The following is a 6115-nucleotide window of genomic DNA, read 5'->3' as shown; positions in this document are numbered from 1 at the left end:
GTGACAAGCATATCCTCCTAAAAACCATACATCTTGCAAAGTGCTTCCCAATTTGGGCAACCAAAATGGGTTACGCTCTGAGAATTGTACATATTTACTTCAAAATCCACACCATGATGAGTCCTTAGGTGAATTTTCTTTGTTTCGAAACTTTCATGGTCTTCAAAACCCATCCTCTCCAAGACATAGCATCTTGCATGGCATGGGATAAGCTAGTCAAATTGTAAAACATGAAAATTACACGTTGAAATATTTGAAGTCGTGCTTAATTACGAAAAAAACACTTGTCGTCGTTGCGTACCGTTTCAACATCGAAGGTCTCCTGGAGCTTAATGCTGAAGCGCCGATCTTCGTCCAGGTGAGGCCTGTCGCACAGACCATGGTCGTCGTTGCACCAGCTGCACTCCCCCGGGAGACTTTCGTCGTCCGATGACGACATTTCCTACGTTCATAATTCAAAGATTAAACTTGTACAATTCAATATATGTACTATAAATGTCATTTAATTATTTTTCGAGAAAATCCCGGTCACTCGATATTTCCTACATATTCTAGCACAAGTCATGCCAGAATTCACGGAAAAAACCAGCATGACCTTTGCTAAAAAAGGACATATCGAGCGCCTGAAATTTGCCGGAACGGAAATTAATCAACACTCCAGCAAAACATAGGCCACTATAGGAGGTGTAACCTGCAAACATGACCGGCCACTTGGGCAAGCACATATCCTATTTGAGCAACACAAGATATACATGTTTATATCCACATCATATGAGCATTCAAACTTGATGGAGTAGTTTTCCAATTTGAGCATTCAATAAGCAAAACCAAATCGTAAAATAAATTAGTATTCAAATTAACCATCTCTTTCGTCCGTACATCATCGAATTATCACTAATAGATCTAGAATAGTATCATACATATAACATCACTAATATAGCTAAAACCGTAGCGAACGACAGGTATCGACGCGGGCGGTGGACACCCAGGCCTCCTCCGCCGAGTCGAGGATGAGGATGCGGGATAGGCATCATCGACGTCGATGCGAGAATAATCGCTTTACCTAAAAAATAAAAATAAATGTGACACCTAAAACACCTAAATTCTATTAACTACACCTAATTAAAAACCTACATTTTGAACATGATTCGATCATAACTAGGGTTCATACTACATTATTCTAAGATTAAACACCTAAAATACCTAAATTAAATTAACAACATGGGGTGGCTAGTCTCACCTCGATCGAGGTCGGAGGGGGTCGGTGACGACGGACGGCGGCGGGGATGATGCAGGGGCTCCTTGATTTCTGCAAGAACAAAATATAAACAACATTATTATCGTCATCTTAGTACTTAGTGAAACTCCATAAGCTACATTTAATTATTCTATTCAAATTTACTTATAATTTCCTATTCTATTCAAATTTACTTTTTCAAATTTTCTAAAAATTTCCTATTCTATTCAAAAGACCTACATTTACTTATTTTTTAATTTCATATTTTATTCTATTCAAATTTACTTATTCAAAATTTCTAAAAATTTCCTATTCTATTCAAAATACCTACATTTACTTATTCTTTTCAAATTACTTATTCAAATTTTCTAAAAACAAAATATACCGAAAACCTACATTTACTAAAAACAAAAACCTACATTTAACAAAAACTAAAACCTATTTACAGAAAGGGGGAGGAGGAGGTGGGAGGAGGCCAGGAGGAGGAGGAAGGAGGAGGAGGAGGGAGGAGGAGGGGAAGGAGGAGGAGGAGAGAGCAGGAGGGGGAGGATGAGAGAGGAGGAAGGAGGGAGGAGGGGGAGGAGGAGGATGAGGCCGCTGGAGAGGGAAGAGGAGGAGGGGACCGCCGGCGGAGAGGGAGGAGGAGGAGGGGGCCGCCGGCACTGGAGAGGGAGGAGGAGGAGGAGGAGGGAGGGATCGACCTTGGGATGGAGGAGGAGGACGGCGACGGTGGCGGTGACGGCGGCGAGGACGACAGAGGCGATGAGAGAGTGTGAGGGGGAGAGTGACGCGCGCGGGCCGGCCGGTTTGGATAAGGGCCCTTAGTGGTAGCGCTTGTTCGTAAAAAGCGCTACTGCTATTGGTTTATAGCAGTAGTGCTTTCTGTGAAAAAGCGCTACTGCTAAAACCAATAGCAGTAGCGCTCTATGTAAAAACGCGCTACTGCTAACGCTAAGCATGTGAAAATTTTCAAAAATACATTGGTCATCAATGATCTTTTTGTGTAGAATCTAAATTGTCAATAGGAATCTTCTCCAGTTTAAGAACCGGTGAAGATTCCTATTGCAGCAACAGATCCTACACATAGAGTTCAATGAAGACCAAGTGGTTGTGATGGTTTGAGAAGCACCATATTTAAGGTGGTAGAAATTATGTTCGTGGAGCAAGGTGGGACTAAACTTTGGTCTTATTAGGAGGGGACTGAATATATCAATAGCGATGGTAAGGGAAAAAGCGTTGTTGCTAAGATCAATAGTAGTAGCGCCTGCTACCAATGAGCGCTACTAGTATCCCTAGCATACCTGGAACGGTCTGTCAGTTTTAGTAGTAGCGCATTTTCTATGTCCAGCGCTACTGCTATGTTCATATTAGCAGCGCTTGTAGTTCCCGAGTGCTACTGCTAAATAGCAGCAGCGCTTACTATTTTACAGCGCTACTACTATGCTACTGTGTATAAGCATTTTCCTAGTAGTGATAACACTAACTACGGCTCCAAGATCACATAAAGCAGTTTTAACATAGTTTGTTTTAATGCAGCATGGTATAGTTGGTACTCCTGGATCTCTTAGTTTCTTAGGTATTCCACCTTTAAAAGTATAATTGGCAAGCATGGTGGAAATTTCAGCTTCCGGTATCTTTCTTTTATTTGTAACAATATCTTTCTTATACTTAGCTTAAGGATTCATTTTAAGCATATCAGTCAAACGCATACGCAAAAACATAGGTATAATCATTTCAGCAAAGCGCTCAAAATCCTCATCATCCCTTTTCTTGGATGGTTTAGGAGGAAAAGGCATAGGTTTCTGAATCCATGGTTCTCTTTCTTTACCGTGCTTCCTAGCAACGAAGTCTCTCTTATCATTACGTTGATTCTTTGATTGTGGGTTATCAAGATCAACAGCAGGTTCAATCTCTACATCAATGTTATTGCTAGGTTGAGCATCATCATTAACATTATCACTAGGTTCATGTTCATTACCAGATTGTGTTTCAGCATCAGAAATAGAATTATCATTGGGATTCTCAGGTGTCTCAACAATAGGTTCACTAGAAGCATGCAAAGTCCTATCATTTTTCTTTTTCTTCCTTTTAGAAGGACTAGGTGCATCAACATTAGTTCTCTGAGAATCTTGCTCAATTCTCTTAGGGTTGCCCTCAGGATACAAAGGTTCCTGAGTCATTTTACCCCCTCTAGTCATAACTCTAACAGCATTATCATTTTTCTTATTATTTAATTCATTGAGCAAATCATTCTGAGCTTTAAGTACTTGTTCTACTTGAGTGGTAACCATAGAAGCATGTTTACTAATGAGTTTAAGTTCACCTTTAACTCTAGACATATAATCACTCAAGTGTTCTATCATATAAGCATTACGTTTCAATTGTCTACCAACATAAGCATTGAAGTCTTCTTGATTAACTATTAAATTATCAAACTCATCTAAGCATTGGCTAGCAGACTCATAACGAGGGATATCACCTTCATCAAATCTATAAAGAGAATTTACCTTTACTACCTGTGTCGGGTTATCAAGACCATGTATTTCTTCAATAGGTGGTAAATTCTTAACATCTTCAGCTTTAATACCCTTTTCTTTCATAGATTTCTTTGCCTCTTGCATATCTTCAGGACTGAGAAATAGAATACCTCTCTTCTTCGGAGTTGGCTTAGGAGTTGGTTCAGGAAGTGTCCAATCATTTTCATTACTCAACATATTATTCAATAGCAATTCAGCTTGATCAACAGTTCTTTCCTTGAAAACACAACCAGCACAACTATCCAGGTGGTCTCTGGAAGCATCGGTTAGTCCATTATAAAAGATATCAAGTATTTCATTTTTCTTGAGAGGATGATCAGGCAAAGCATTAAGTAACCGGAGAAGCCTCCCCCAAGCTTGTGGGAGACTCTCTTCTTCAATTTGCACAAAATTATATATTTCCCTTAAGGCAGCTTGTTTCTTATGAGCGGGGAAGTATTTAGCAGAGAAGTAATAAATCATATCCTGGGGACTACGCACACAACAAGGATCAAGAGAATTAAACCATGTTTTAGCATCACCCTTTAATGAGAACGGAAATAATTTGAGGATAAAGTAATAGCGAGTTTTCTCATCATTAGTGAACAGGGTGGCTATATCATTTAATGTGCCACAACAGTTTCAGATTCATAGCCATAAAAAGGATCAGATTCAACCAAAGTAATTATCTCAGGATCGATAGAGAAATCATAATCCTTATCAGAGATACAGAAAGGTGAAGTACCAAAAGCAAGTCATATTTCATTCTAGCATTCAAAGATTTTTCTTTCAGTTTAGCTAATAGTTTCTTAAGATCATACCTATCATTGCAAGCTAAAAAGTCTCTAGCAGTTTCTTCATGCATAACATAACCCTCAGGCACAACAGGCAATTCATATCTAGGGGGAGAATCTTCATCATCACTTTCATCAATATTATCAGTTTCAATAATTTCATTCTCTCTAACCCTAGCAAGTTGTTCATCAAGAAATTCACCTAGTGTCACAGTATTATCAAGCATAGAAGTAGTTTCGTCATAAGCATCATGCATAGCAGAAGTGGCATCATCAATAACATGCGACATATCAGATTCAATAGCAGGTGTAGGTGTCGCAAATTTACTCATAACAGAAGGTGAATCAAGTGCAGAGCTAGATGGCAGTTCCTTACCTACCCTCGTAGTTGAGGGATAAATCTTGGCTTCTTCGTCTTTCAAGTTCCTCATAGTGATCAACGGATATAAATCCCAAGTGACTCAAAGAATAGAGCTATGCTCCCCGGCAACGGCGCCAGAAAATAGTCTTGATAACCCACAAGTATACGGAATCGCAACAGTTTTTGAGGGTAGAGTATTCAACCCAAATTTATTGATTCGACACAAGGGGAGCCAAAGAATATTCTCAAGTATTAGCAGTTGAGTTGTCAATTCAACCACACCTGGAAGACTTAATATCTGCAACAAAGTATTTAGTAGCAAAGTAGTATGGAAGTAACAGTAACAGTGGCAAAAGTAATAGTAGCAGTTTTGTAGTAATTGTAACAGTGGCAACGGAAAAGTAACTAAGCAATGATCAATATGTGAAAAGCTCGTAGGCAATGGATCAGTGATGGATACTTATGTCGGATGCGAGTCCTCATGCAACAGTTATAACATAGGGTGACACAGAACTAGCTCCAGTTCATCAATGTAATGTAGGCATGTATTCCGAATATAGTGATACGTGCTTATGGAAAAGAACTTGCATAACATCTTTTGTCCTACCCTCCCGTGGCAGCGGGGTCCTATTAGAAACTAAGGGATATTAAGGCCTCGTTTTAATAGAGTACCGGACCAAAGCATTAACACTTAGTGAATACATGAACTCCTCAAACTACGGTCATCACCGGGAGTGGTTCCGATTATTGTCACTTCGGGGTTGCCGGATCATAACACATAATAGGTGACTATTGGCTTGCAAGATAGGATCAAGAACTCACATATATTCATGAAAACACAATAGGTTCAGATCTGAAATCATGGCACTCGGGCCCTAGTGACAAGCATTAAGCATAGCAAAGTCATAGCAACATCAATCTCAGAACATAATGGATACTAGGGATCAAACCCTAACAAAACTAACTCGATTACATGGTAAATCTCATCCAACCCATCACTGTCCAGCAAGCCTACGATGGAATTGCTCACGCACGGCGGTGAGCATCATGAAATTGGCAATGGAGGATGGTTCATGATGACGACGGCGACGGATTCCCCTCTCCGGAGCCCCGAATGGACTCCAGATTAGCCCTCCCGAGAGAGATTAGGGCTTGGCGGCGGCTCCGTATCGTAAAACGCGATGAATCCTTCTCTCTGATTTTTTTC

Source organism: Triticum aestivum, chromosome 2D, assembly GCF_018294505.1.
Source record: "Triticum aestivum cultivar Chinese Spring chromosome 2D, IWGSC CS RefSeq v2.1, whole genome shotgun sequence".
Lineage (NCBI taxonomy): Eukaryota > Viridiplantae > Streptophyta > Magnoliopsida > Poales > Poaceae > Triticum > Triticum aestivum.
Note: the sequence above shows the minus strand (reverse complement) of the source record.